Source organism: Aplysia californica, unplaced genomic scaffold (genome assembly GCF_000002075.1).
Source record: "Aplysia californica isolate F4 #8 unplaced genomic scaffold, AplCal3.0 scaffold00095, whole genome shotgun sequence".
In the NCBI taxonomy this organism is placed as follows: Eukaryota; Metazoa; Mollusca; class Gastropoda; order Aplysiida; family Aplysiidae; genus Aplysia; species Aplysia californica.
In genome coordinates, this window is record NW_004797365.1 from 671,805 (window position 1) to 687,149 (window position 15,345).

Sequence of the window (15,345 nt, forward strand, 5' to 3'; positions counted from 1 at the left end):
TTCATCTCCTTTCTTGCTCCCTAACAATGTTCTGTCGTCTGTTTTTGTCTCCACCTTTTGCCCCATCCCTTCACTTCCTTTGCCCCGTCCTCTGGCTCCTGACTCTTTCTGCAACTTTTCTTCTGCTACTCCTTGGCTCTTTCTTACTGCTGTCTTTCAGCTGCACCCCTGATCTTATGGTAGGAAAGATCTACACCTAGCCTTCTCGGACAAGGGCGAAGAATCTCAGAGGCTCCGTGTACAAGTTGCGCACGTTAAATATCCCTTAGTGGTCCAAATTCAATCAGAGTAGGCTTCGGCCGCCACCCGAGCAAAGTTCAAAATTCCCTTCCAACTGAAAATGTTCAATGTGTGGAGCCCGCTCACGACCGCATGCAGTTGCGAGCGTCGTAAAACACTTACCCAAAAAAATATTTCTAAAAAAATATAATAATCTTTTCACTATTTTATATTATATTATATTATATTATATTATATTATATTATATTATATTATATTATATTATATTATATTATATTATATTATATCATATTATATTATATTATATTATATTATATTATATTATATTATATTATATTATATTATATTATATTATATTAATTCATATTATATTATATTATATTAATTTATATTATATTATATTATATTGTATATATTATATTATATTATATTATATTATATTATATTATATTATATTATATTATATTATATTATATTATATTATATTATATTATATTATATTATATTATATTATATTATATTATTTCTCAGGTCAAGACCCTGCTGGTTTTAACAGGTTGAGAACGGAACTGGTGACACGTTTATGAGAAAAGTGTTTTTCTCGGCTGAAGATATTTTGCTACCATAGGGGAAAAAAGACAAAACGGGTAAGTTAAAACATGAATGTAAGCAGCTAGTGATAACTTATACAATTCCTAAATTGTGTTTAAATGGAAATTGGGAATTTGAGATTTTTCTGTGAGCTTACTGTTGTTGTTTTGGGGGGTTTTTTGGCTGTTAAAGGGAGATTTTGTGAGGATTCGTCGGTTGCCTAGTAAGACTCGAAACCGTAAGGTCGTGGGTTCAAATCCCGTTAGGGGCCCGACGTAGTGTCCTTGGGAAAGGCACTTTACATGAATTTGCCTCACTTCACACAAGTGGGAATGAGTACCCAGCCATTGACAGTGAAGGATCTTGTCAGTTCGTTAGTGTTTGGGGGTTTCTAATCACCTGCTTGCACTGTATGTTTCCCAGGAAGCTGAGAATGTTTGTGAGTGTTCTATTGTCAGCTGGGGTAATAATTTAGTGTAAAGCTCATTGAGCTTACTGTCAAGCGTTGATAGGCGCTATACAAATGCTGATATAATAGTATTAATAATAATAATGATGAAAATTATTATTATTATTATTATTAAATTATTATCATCATTATTATTATTATTATTGTTACTATTATTATCATCATCATCATCATTATTATCATCATCATCATCATCATTATTATTTATTATTATTATTATTATTATTATTATTATTATTATTATTATTATTATTATCATTATTGTTATTATTTTAAAAGGGATGAAAGGGGTACTCTTTTGATCCAATTAACAGACTTACTTATGACTACAAACTGACGAGGTAGCACTCTGTGTGCGAGTGTGTGTGTGTGGGGGGGGGAGGGGGGTTCTTTGTGTGCGTGCGCGTGTGTGTGCGTGTGTGCGTGTGTGTGCGTACGTGAGCTGGTAAGCATGGGGTTTATTAAAAAAGGTACTCTCTATAATATAGAAGAAATATGAGTGTATGTGTCTATGTTTGTGTGCATATCTGTGTGTCCAAGCGTGAGTACGTGTTTTTCTAAAGGGGGAGGGGGGGGGGGTAAGGATGTATGAGCATGTGTGCACATATATTTTACGCATGTATGTAAGAGTGTGTAATTCAAAGTGTAAGTGCGAGGTCTGTCCAGAAGTGAATCCCTGTTCTATAAAATAAACCATTTAACTTTACAAAAATGAACATTTATACATACCTGCAGAAACATCCTTTCTGTTCAATTTACCAACCGTTTGTCTCAATGCACTTTTTCACTCTACGTTGCTTGTGATCAAACACAGCGACCATGTCGTCCTCTTTGGTTAGGGTCCTTAGTGCAGTTTTTGTTTCGAGCACAATCTCTTCCTCGTCCGCAAATCGCTGCCTCCTTAGTCGTTATTTGATATGGGGGTGAAACTAAAGTCGCATTGAATAAAGGGACATGTTTTGAGAAAAATCTTACAGGTTATGAAACATGGATGTATATTAGGTCGGTAGAAAATTTGAACAGAAGATAAGAATGATTTTAAAAATTATTATTATTATTATTATTATTATTATTATTATTATTATTATTATTATTATTATTATTATTATTATTATTATTATTATTATTATGGGTGCATTTATGGGATCAAGAATTAAAAAGACATCCAATAGTACGGAGTAACCCAGGATCACAACAATCCCAGAAAGCTCGACAGAAACAAGGTGTTTTAAAAGTGATGCGCATCATGTTATTCAATCACAAAGATGTTGTTTTGAGCCACCTTGTTCCCGTTGACACAAGAGTAAGTGCTGACAATAACAAAGCAATTAGAAGAAAGTAGCCGGGTCTGCATGAGTATTGTGTTGTCGTCCATCGTTACAATACATCCGTGCACAGGGCTCGCAAGGTCACCAATCTCCTGAAGTCTTGGCACTGAGGAAGCCTTGAACGTCCCCGCAATTCCCCAGCCAAAGCACCATGCGACTTTCATTTCTTACCCAAAATCAGAGAAGGACCAAGGGGGCAGCGATTTGAAGAAAAGAAGAAGTTGTGCTCGAAACAACGTTAATGCCGCACTAAGAACACAGGAAGAAACGAAACGGACTAATCACTGCTTTTAACCTCTGGCAGCATCGGATGTAAATGTACATTGTCATCAACTGTGGTTATGTTGAATAGGATATATTTATGTAGGAATGAACAAAAGTTCATGTCTATACAGTAAAGATTGTTGATTTTAACAGAACAGGATAACTTACTGCTGAGACAGGCCTCGTACATGGGGCATGTGAATGCGTGCTCACGCAAATTACGTAAATGCGTGTGTGGGTGATTGCATATTGTGTACAGAAGCATGTAGAGTTCTAATTTGTAATCCAGTGAGTAATAAAGTCTCCCTGGAAGGAGTGTAAATTTGTGCATATGTGGGTTGGTGCATAGACATCTAACCTAATGAGACATCACACAGACGTCCCAACCGACCCATTATACAATCTGACCCTGACCATGTTCCAATGTGGACGACAAGAGCTCAGGATAGAAAAGGCATTAAGCAGTAAAATTGTAATTATCTCAGAACCTCGCCTTGGAATGTTTACCATTACTCTCTTGTATACAACAAGAATGATATAGATCTTCCCAACCAATTGTACATCATGAAAGTCTGCTACCTAGAGAAATTGACTGGTATGGAATAATTATCCCAAAATCAATTATTATGAATATTCTATTCGGTAGATCAGTTTGCAGTTCTTACAAAATGGGACGCCCTATTAAACGTATCAATGTGCCATTTTGAGGGTGGAACATTTGATACGCAGACAGGTAAGTGGACGAAAAGGATAGCTGTAAAGAGGAAGGAAAACTTTAAAAGTCCCGTCCATTTCTATTTTGTGTTCACGTTTAACGCTCCAAGAAGAACTTAATGTATCATCATGATGCTAAAATGTTTTATTGACACAAAGGTGCTCACAAGAAAAGAAACGTGGAAAGAAAATTTTACAAGGGAAAAGAAAGAAACAAACAAAAATAAAACATTTGTGAGGCAGCGTGGTGGAATCAGGCGCTCGTCAAAATAATCAATGTGAAGAAACTGGCATTTTTCCGCAGGTTTGTGAATTTTTATCAGTTTTTTTGTTCTTTGGCTCAACACCTTTCCTGCCCATTAATGAACTCGTTTCTGTGTGGATTTTTCTGAAAAACGTTAAGTAAAGGCACAAAAATGTAAATTTTTCCGTTACCACGTACTCTTAAGCTAAGGAAATAACAAATCTTTGGCGGCCATTTTCTCACTAATTTTACCTCTGAAAACAGGTGACCCCCACCTCCTTCTTTCGCAAATATCTCGACTTGTATTCAAGATGAATGTATATTTTTTTAAAATCCAAATAAAGACAAGTGAATAAACTTTAAGATGATACCAATAACTCTGCAAGCCCAAAAATTGACGAGAGCCTGATTCCACCACCCTGCCTCACATTTAATTTGCTTAATCCGCCTTTAATTTTGTTTATCTTTTCGGGAAACAAATTGACCTTTAGTCGTGATCAGAGTAACCACCCAACAACGAAGCGTTAATAATACAAGTGTTGTAACATTTATGCGATACTAGAACTTGTCTGTCTGTTCCTTGACGTTTTTGCAATCCTGTGCGCCTCACCAACGACCATATTGTTATGAATTCTATTTCATTATTTCGCGTCCTGATGTCTGTTTTCCACTCCTTTGCTAAAACCGTTACCCATTTTATTTATTATTACTCTTTTCTCTGTCTTGTTTTCGTGCTTGTTTGATAATACTTTATTTTTCAATAATGCCTTGCACCTTTTGAAAAGATCCTTGAAATTTCTTGTTTTATTTCAAAACAAATTATGCTACATTTCAGGTCAAATTCACAGATAATTGAAATATCATAAGGGTTTAGAGAAATTAATTTGTAGTAAAACAAGCTTCGGAGTAATAGCTCATTTATGTTCTTCCAACAATTGATTGACAAATCGTTTCATTGTAAACGGTTTCTGATTTTAAACTAGGTTCGAGGACAAACTGGAAGTTTGTAACTTTGTTCCTATTCCAGCTTCTTTTCTAGTGGGGTTTTTATTTGTTTGTTGCTATTGTAGGGTTGTTTTTTGTAGGTTGTTTTTTTGTTTTTAACGAGAGGTATGACAGCGACGTACACATTATTATTGAGCTTCTATCTGTTTCGTGTCTTAGCCTCATCTCGTTAACGCTTTTCCTGTTTTGCAAAGACTTGACAATGATACACTAAAAAGCAAATTTTCTCCCACTTTTAACACTAGAAAACGCTGTTGTAATAAAGAAATATGACCGAGAACCTCAAAGGTTTGCCGATCCTACCGTATCTGACTTGATGAGGGCCTTTAAACAACCATTTGAACTTCTCCACTAACTGACGTTTTACAACTTATTTAGATAGAAATTTTGGATGCACTAGCGTATAAGGTGTAGTTGTTAGCCGCATTACCGTGGCACGCAGAAAACGTGAGTTTGATTCCCGTTTGAAATAGGCTTATCGAGTATCTCCGTCAGTCTGCTGAGACATTGTATCCCTCTCAGCATTGGTTGGCCCTGACTGGCAGGATCGAGACAGGCCGCCTCTTAAAGGGTTTTAGTGTTGTCAACGGGAGCGTAAAACAGCTCCAACTACTTTGACATTTTCGAAGATAAAGTGGCTACTCTCCTGCAATGACACACAGCAAAAATGAAATGTGAAATAATATATTATTATATTTAACGCTCCTACCAATGCTATTAGGTTATTTAAGAGGTGGAATGTTCTAGTTTAAGGTCGATCTCCGAAAGGACCGAGCCAAACAGGACATTCATGTGAAATGTCTTCCCAAATGACACAACGTCGGATCGAGCTGAAGCTCAGAACCCCAAACCTGCAATTTCACGAGTACGGGTCAGGCAGATAACCACTAGGTTACCGACGGCACTATCACATTACTGAGAGATATATTTATCATATTGCAATACTTGACCATGAAGCTGGTCCTACTGTTTGTAAACCATGCTTGTAGCCATGTTCTGCTATATGCCTTCTGCAAGATTAAACTGTATGTAAGTCCCCTAACAAGATATATGAAGCATAAAACTATGAAGGCACCAATGAAAATGTCAAAACAGTAAGTCAGATCAGTAAGGGAAATTTAGCTAATTAATATAGTGATTTAGAACGCAAAGCAACTTTAAAATTTAGCATTCTTATTAGCTTCCACGAAACAAATATAACTGGTGGGGAAGGTCGGGGGGAAAGGGGGGGGGGTAGGATGCCACTGATAGGTGTTGCTTCTTTTCTTTTCCTTTGTGGCTTCTGTCTACCTTCGTTTTTTTTCAGCACTTAATGACTGTGCGCGTGTCGATGGGCTTCTCTTTACTCACAGGTGTGCTCATACTAAACCAGTGTTGTTGGATCGTGTCCAAAAGCCGAATCGAAAGAGAAATGTCCTCGCTGGTGAACTAAGTAAAATATAAAAAAGCGAGCAAATTGCGAAGAGCGCGATGAGCTTATCATCTTCAGACTATTAAGGAACTTCTCGCGTGATTAAAATTTGTGTTTTGACTTGTCTGCACTCCAAAAACCGCTTAATTAAGACAGTGGATCCAGCTTGCTCATCATGAAATGAGAAACTGCCTGCTAATTTTCCTGATGAGCATTCGGACCGAAGACCTCGGAAAACTCATGAAGTGTATGCAAATACTGTCAATCGATGTCCGCTGTCAACCTTCCTGTGTCAAGTGGCATCCTTGAGGCTACTTTTCCATACGTGAGCCATACTGCAGCTCTATGAACGTGATTCCTGCCTGTGGACGCTTATGCATTTTTTATCGTCTTTTGTATGGCACTTGAAACTCTGCAGCAGCGCTACAGACGAGAAGGAGGCCGGAAACGAGCGTGGCGTTGTTATGGTAACAGTAATCACGCTCGGCTTTTTTTCTCTCCAACGAACTACCATTTATTGCTCCTTACTGGTGATTGCGACGTTCAGTAAGTCATCAGAGATAAGGCTGAGTGCTGTGAAGTTTATTACATGGCGAACAAATGACCTTTCGTTGCTGCTGTTATTGTTGCTTTGTTCCGTTGCTGTTGCTACTGCTGCTGCTTCTGTTGTTGTTGTTGTTATTGTGTTGCTGTTGTTGTTGCTGTTGTTGTTGTTGTTTGTCTACTTTGATGCTGCTACTGCTGCTGTTGATGATGTCGATTATGATGATGAAGATGTGAACTATGATCATCATCCCCCTTCCTTCTCCTCCTCTGCCTCCCCCTCGTCCACGTCCAACTACTCCCCTCCTTCTCCTTTTGTGTTCTCTTCAGTCTTAGTTAAGAGATTTACGGCACTTGAAACACAATATGTTCATATAAGTGCCGAAAATTAGAGGTCTCACAACAGAATAGCAAACAAGAAAAGGAGGGGGAGAAATCCAAATGACAGAAACGTAATAGGAAAGAAGAAGCAAACCCACAAGAATATCCGGCAACAACCCTCTTTTTGTTCTCTCTCCTCTTCAACTTTTTTCCCTGTTTTATCCTGTTTCTATCTCTTTCTCCCGGGGACCTTTTACATAGCGGTATAATGTGACAAAAATCTCAGTGTGTTTGAAAAAAGTACTTTGACTTTTTTTTTCCTATTCATGCTGTTTCAAGAGTTTTCTGCTTCACCTAGTTACATATAGCTTCCATCGTTTTTGGGGGGCTTTTTTTCCCTCTTTTTCTGTTCGCTTGTCTTTTTTTCTTCCCATTCAAATCGTGCATTCTTTTTATAAAATACCATCTTGACTAGCAAATGTTTTGTCATTTTTCTTTCACTCAGTTTTGTAAGAAAACCAAGCAATTTGACGAGTATGACAATAAACGTAATCTAGATATTTTAAATGGTTTTGTGAGGATTTTTTAAAACTACGCATGGGGCTCATTTAGACGCTCCATTCTGTCCACGCTAAAATCTTTAGCGTCTTCTTATTTGACATTTTCTTTAACAAAACAAAGAGAGAAGGCATCCTTGTACGACTGTTAGCCTTCAGTTTTGACAGTTTGGAAAACTACCCTTGAGAAGCTACAGAGAGTGTCGAACAAGAAGCCCTCATTGATTCTGACCGTGGTGACCGGAAGCTGTGACAAGCTGCGGTGAAAGAGAGACTGGGAGAGAGGGGAGGGAGAGAAAGAGAGAGGGAGAGAGAGAGAGAGGGGGGGAGGGGTAGGCAGAGGGAGAGACAGAGACATAGAGAGAGAGAGAGAGACTGAGAGACAGACAGACTCTCCCTCTCTATGTTTGTCTCTCAGTCTCTGTCTCCCTCATACACACACACACACACACACACACACACACACACACACACACACACACACAATCACACACACACACACACAAACACATATTACACTTACAGATAGAGTGAGAAGAGAGCACACCTAGAGAGTGAATGTGTGTGTGTGAGAGAGAGAGAGAGAGGGGGGATAGAGAGAGAGAGGGATAGAGAGAGAGAGAGAGAGAGAGAGAGAGAGAGAGAGAGAGAGAGAGGGGGGGGGGCAGAGAGCGGGAAGGGGATGTTTGGCGGTGAGAAAGTGAAAGCAAAACGGTTTATCATGGCATTATCACGTGACTTGTGCTGACTGGAAGCCCCGACAAGGTGGAGGGAGAGAGAGAGAGAGAGAGAGAGAGAGAGAGAGAGAGAGAGAGAGAGAGAGAGAGAGAGAGGGGGGGGAGCGGGAGAGAGAGAAAGACAGAGAGGGGGGGGTGAGACAGAGGGGGACCAATGAAGAAAAAGACAACAAAACTATTTAAAGTGAACAGATCCTGTTGAGACAGTCTCTTAGCTTTCCGATCAATGGATTGAGTCGGCTTTTTCGCACTCCACGGACTTATTCCCGATCACCTCTTCCCGCCTTTCCATATCTGTTGTCTATCTTCTTTCCTTTTTTCCTTTTTATTTTCATTCTTTCGTTCATTATTTCTTGAATTGTGTTCGTTTTATGTATGTTTGTCGTTCTGCCTTCTCTTTTCTCGTTTTACTTCTTTTCCGCAACATTTACTTGACATAATCTGACATCACACGCGGTTTTTTTTTAAAACTTTCTTTCATTCTTTCTCTATTTCCTTCGTTTTCTGTGTTTCTGCTTATTTCTTTGTCCCTTTTCTCTTTTTCACTTCGTTCCTCAACACCTACTATTTCAGTTTTGTCTTGTTTAATTTTGCTTCTTTCTTTGCATTGTCATTTTTTAGTTTCCTGAATTTTGATCGATTACTGGGATTCATTGTCTTTGTCGTTTGAACAGGCAAAAATCAGTCGTACAATGCATGTACAATTGATCTGTAATAATGTAAAGGCTTCTTCTTTCAGTCTCCAGGTGCTTTTATCAATCTCTGTCAACATGCTTCTCTTCCGTTTGTTGCATTGTTGTAGAGTCGACCTTTTAATATGTTGATCACGTTTCCTCTCCGAATAGGATGCATATTTGAGGCTTGTGGAGGGGTCCACACTCTTCTCTAAACTACCTTTTTCGTTTTCATTTGTCGTTTCTTGTGTTTAACTTACTAACACTATGTAGCCATAATAGTGTGGATATCCGCCAGTGTGAAAGTAAACAGTACATATGTGTCCGTTTTAAAGCTTTTCCAGCCTAAGTTTTCGTTAAATCAAACAGGCTTAACAGAAACCCGGAACCTCATAAAGCAGACGTAAAGAAAATGGAAAACAAAAAATACATTATTATGTTTTCAAAGAACTAAGGACAGTAACCCCGTCTTTGTATATGAGGCGGATGCCACCCACCCCCACCCACCTCTCTTTTCCCCCAAACCGCCTCCGTCCTCCTCCATCCAAACAACAAAAAAGGAACAGAATAAAAGGAAAGAATCAACACAAAATCTAAAATATTGAAAAGTCTTTTTCTATCGGGTAAAAACAAAACAAAACAGGATGTGTCTCAAAGCGAAAGTCGCTGACTGCCTCTGTCTGTTTTGCCTTCCGGTGGTGGGCGACACACTTCCGGTATAAACGTCAAACAGACACGCAGACATGTCACCCGGACGGAAGGGAGGAAACTGTAAGTCTCAAGGTCTGACAGTTATGCTGGACGCATACATTGAACAAAACTAAAAGAAATCAACAGCCGAGCAGGATCCAAAGCAATGTGCCGGTTCTGTAGTTCGTTCGCTGTTCTTTCGAGTACTTTGAATGTGATGATCTTTTTGGTATTTTTTTTTTCAGTCATCTAATTTTTAAAAATCTGAAGATGCCGTTCTTAAAACTAGCCACTGAATTCTAAATCATCAATTTTTCACTTCGATTTGTTTATTGACGATTTCTGCTATGGAACAGTATACTGATAAAAAAATAAGACTGTTTTAAGTGTACATCTACCGTTGAGAAAAATATTCGATAGAAAAAGAGTATTTAAAATAGATACCCGTCGAGCTGTGGAAGGACACCCGCGCATTGCTTTGACTAGTTTTAAGCTTTTTTTAATGTGCCGTTTATCACTAATTCATGAAATTGAAATGTGGGGAAAAACTGCTTGACTTTGCCCTTGAAAGTGGACCAAATAGATGGTTTACCTAAACAAAACACATCTAACAACAGAGGAAGCTGAAATATTGATTTGAAATAAGCCCAGGTCGATAAAACCTTGAACGGAACAAACCTGAACTTTAGATTTTGGTTTTAATCTTTAAATTCCCGTAAGTTGCATAATTTATGCTTTACTCCTTCGTTAACTATTTTCTGTGCAGGTGTGGCATCGAAATAGCCAACAGAATATAGAGGTCAATAACAGCAGTGGCTCGAAGATGATATTACTATGTCGCGATGGCCATAATCACTGTCATCCCTGCCTTCTATCAATCTTCCCCACATTTTTTTCCACTTACCTGCTACTACTATTACTACTACTACTACTACTACTACTACTACTACTACTACTACTACTACTACTACTACTACTACTACTACTACTATTACTACTACTACTATTACTACTACTACTGCTTCTACTACTACTACTTCTACTACTACTACTACTACTACTGCTACTGCTACTGCTACTACTACTACTACTACTACTACTACTACTACTACTACTACTACTACTACTACTACTACTACTACTACTACTACTACTACTACTATAACTACTACTATTCTTGGTCATCATCATATAGGTGTTTTCACCCTCATAAGTACAAGGTGTAAAAACTATCAAATCCCTAATTCATTCTATGCATACTTTCAATGGCAACATACGTACTGTGTATTCAAACGCACATGCAATTATTCACTCTCTCCCACTCAGTGGCGTCTATAGTGAAGCGTTTAGGTCCTACCCCGTCCGCACGAATGGCATGGGTTCGATTATCGTGTTGTGTCTCTGTGTGTGTGTGTGTGTGTGTGTGTGTGTGTGTGTGTGTGTGTGTGTGTGTGTGTGTGTGTGTGTGTGTCGGAGGAGGTGGGGGTAGGGATTATGGAGTTTTATTTTCTTTCTTCTGGGATGCTGTGTCCCTTTCAGCTTGTGACTGGCCCTGACATGCAGGGTTGAAGCTCGCCCCCTAAGTGGAACTTATTGGTGCCAATGTGTGAATAGAACTTATTATACAATAATTACATTATAATTACAAGCTACCCTTCCCCTCATACTTACCCCTTCCCACACAAACATTCACACACACGCACACACACACACACACACACACACACACACACACACACACACACACACACACTCATGTGGGCAGAAACGTTTGCATGGAAACACACTATAGACAGCAATCCACAGACCTCACCAAAGATCTAGAAAACACCTACCGGTAGTAATTATTTCTCACAGACAGTTTTTCAAAGTTCCCTAGTCTCGTACCACCGGGACACCGCCGCTGTTATCCATAGCCCATTGTGAGCGGATTAGAAAAGGGGGGAAAAAGTACAATAACAAAAACATCTAAAAGAGTAATACATCTCGAAAACAACTCGAGGTGAAACTAATGATTATTTTAAAAAAGCGGTAAAAACAAAAACAAAATAATAATAAAAACCGGATCCTTCGGCGGGTCTTGATACCCCGCGGGTTTCCAGACATAGCGACAGTTTCTTTTAGAATGTTTTTGCTAATATTTTTTTAGGGTTCCTTTTTTCTGTGTGACTTCTGTTTTTGAAATGTTAGACTCCTATTCCCTCCAAGGTCTGTTTGTTCAGGGGGAAGGTAACCCTCAGTTGTCGTCTTTCATAAATATTATAATCGTTTTGGGTGTTTTTTTCTGTCTTGCTGTTGTTGTTGTTGTTGTTTTTGTAGTTGTTGTTGTTGCTGTTGCTGTTGTTGTTGTTGTTGTTGTTGTTGTTGTTGTTGTTGCTGTTGTTGCTTTTGTTTTTGTTGGTAGGTGTGGTGGTAATGGTGACAGTGTTGTTATTGTTGTTGACTTAGTTGATGTTGTTGTTGTTTTTTATGTTGTTGTTGTTGTTATTGTAGTTGTTTTTGCTCTAGGAGTTTTGTAATTTTGTTTTTATTTCGAAATAACGGGAGCTTCTTTGGTGTTTTGTTTGCTGTTTTTTTCGATTTGATTATTTCTTATTGTAGAACAAAAGCACGAGTGCCTACATCTGGGCATAGATAGGGAGGACGGTGTTAATGTTTTATGTTTTTTAATTTATTTATTTATTTATTTATTTATTTATTTATTTATTTGTTTATTTATGTACTTTATTTTAATTTAGGAGGACGCTTTTTTCTTGCAGTTTATAGAAAAAAATCATGAAACACTTCAATTTGTAAAATTCGACGTCAGATTCAACTTTATGATCTATATTGATTAGAATGCTGGCAGCTCATCGATTTGACAACATGCTTTGTATATGAATATACACGTATTTCACGATTTCGTTCTTTTTGTAACCCTACAGCTACATGGTTCGTTTTTTGTTAAAGAGAGAGAGAAACAGACCGACAGACAGACAGACAGACAGACAGACAGAGACAGAGACATACTGAGAAAGAAGGATAGAAAGGATTAATAAGAGAGATACAGAGAGAGAGAGATAGAGAGAGAGAGATAGAGAGAGAGAGATAGAGAGAGAAACGGATAAAGAGTGAGTGTGAGAGAGAGAGAGAGAGAGAGAGAGAGAGAGAGAGAGAGAGAGAGAGAGAGATAGAGAGAGAAACGGATAAAGAGTGAGTGAGAGAGAGAGAGAGAGAGAGAGAGAGAGAGAGAGAGAGAGAGAGAGAGAGAGAGAGAGAGAGAGATGAGAAGCAGATAGAAAAATGAAGAGAAGCAGATAGAAAAATGAAGAGAAGTTGTGACTTATAGATATAACGGAATATTTTTTTTTTAATGCGTTGATTCATTCCATCAGCTGGTCAACAGAATTATGATTATTATCGTAATATGATATTCTCATATTATTTTTCTTTTCCCTTTCGTATCCTGTATTATAATTTATTTAGAGTTTCAAACTTTATGTAATATCATAATATCTTATCTTTTTTCGTTTGTCGTGCCGTGTATTTCTCATGTATTTTTTTAATTTTTGAGTTTCAAGACAGCGGCTTGTTCAAATATGGCGGTCTTCATGTCCCCTCTCTTTAAACAATAACAGTAAGTTTAACCCCCGATATCATATCATATTTGGACGTAGTATTTTTTATATAAAAGAAATATACAAATTACGTTTTTCTTGCTATTTCCATCAGCTCTACAGGCTCTCAACAAATAGTCTACCATAGGCAGAACCTGGACAAGTTATTATAAATTTGTAGGAGCCTTACGGTCCACGTAGCTGTATAAGCCCGGCAGGGCTTAGCGGGTAAATTGTAAGGACATTGCGACCAATGAATACGTCTATATCATAAAATGGCAACCCCTTTGCAGGGTGTAAACGATTTTTTTATATAACAAAATAAAATTGGGTAATAATAATAATAATAACAACAATAATAATAATATAGCATTTATTTAGAGCATTTAAAAAAAATTGCTCAGTGCGCTTTATATTGGAACACCCATTTTCAAAACCTTTCTTACTACTTCCTTTCTTCTCATGCAATATATTATATGTATGCACACACACAGACACACACACACACACACACACACACACACACACACACACACACACACACACTCACACACACACACACACACACACACACACACTCACACACACACATACACACACGGACTATTTTCATTCAGACGTAGGCACAGAACAACTATAATAAAAATAACGCTAAAAGCTTTATGAAGGATATGTAGGAACATAAAATGCTTAAGATGTCTTTTGAAGCTATCAAGTGTTTAACTCGCTTGTCTCAAAACTCATGACCTACCTTGGCTTTATAAGTAGTTTCAACGGAGAAATAGTGCAAATAGTGGTGTCGGTGGCCTAGTGGTTAGGCTCTCGGGCTCGCAACCGTAAGGTCGTGGGTTCGAATCCCGTCAGAGGCCTGACGTTGTGTCCTTGGGAAAGGCACTTTACTCGAATTTTCCTCATTTCACCTAAGTGGGAATGGGTACCCGGCTATAGACAGCGAAAGATCTTGTCAGTTTGTTAGTGTTTGAGCTGCTTGCATTGTATGCTTCCCGGGAAGCTGAGAATGTTTCGGAGTGTTCTATGGTCTGCTGGGGTAATAATATAGTGTAAAGCGCATAGAGCCTGCTGTTGAGCGGGGATATGCGCTATACAAATGCTATTTATTATTATTTATTATTAAATAGTGCTCTATTCTCTACAAGTCCAGTGTATATATTTAAGAAATTTAGCTATCAGCACCGATTAGAATTAGTTTAATTACCCCTATCAAGCAATATTGTAGCTTTTAAAAGGTGTCCAAATATTATGTTTTGAGTGAATTACATTTTATAAAAACAAGTGTGGACTCCAGTCTCTGGTAGAGAAAAATGTCGTTGAAGAAAAGAAAAGAAAAATAAGCGTGTTTTGAAGCAAACTTTTAACTACTCAAAGATATGAAGACGGAGTGCTCCTACACATTATAAGGATAATGTTTGACCACTTCAACTATTTGGCACTCATCTCTTTGTATAAATATTAATATCACGTTTATCTAATGTGAACTGTCGTGACAAAAACATTTTGCTTTTCAACTCTTGGATTTGCTCCTGGAGCTCACACAGATTACCCCCCCCCCCCCCAGGCCAACCAAACCATAGCATTTTTAAGTGTGCTTTTCCAGGCTAACACTCCGCGCAAAATGATAGTTCCGGAGAGACATAGATGGAAATGGCTGTCGTGAATTATTCACGCAGATGGGTTCAGTGAACTCGTCAAAACTCTCTGGATTTCCTCTCGGCTTTTCGAAAAAACGCTACGTTAATAACAACGATTTCAACTGAGCGCGCTTGATGTTCTCCGATACCTTTTATTGCTTGTTTTACAAGTGGGAACGAATTAGTCCCCGCATGAAAGAATAATATAGCCAGAACATGTACATCTACAAAGCAATAAAGTCACAATACATACGCCACTCAGACTAAAGCGCTTTTAGTTGGCTCTTCTGTCTTCTCATGCGGTACCTGGGC

General features: G+C 38.2%; 1 protein-coding gene across 1 annotated transcript in view; it reads left to right on the forward strand.

The window, feature by feature from the left end:
• The window catches only part of LOC101851567 (somatostatin receptor type 2-like), a 122,900-nt gene that overhangs the window by 98,570 nt on the left and 8,985 nt on the right, over positions 1–15,345 (forward strand). The window contains exon 3 of the mRNA XM_005095082.3: positions 772–887. The gene's annotated coding sequence lies outside the window, so the exon portion shown is untranslated. The remainder of the gene's footprint in view (positions 1–771; positions 888–15,345) is intronic.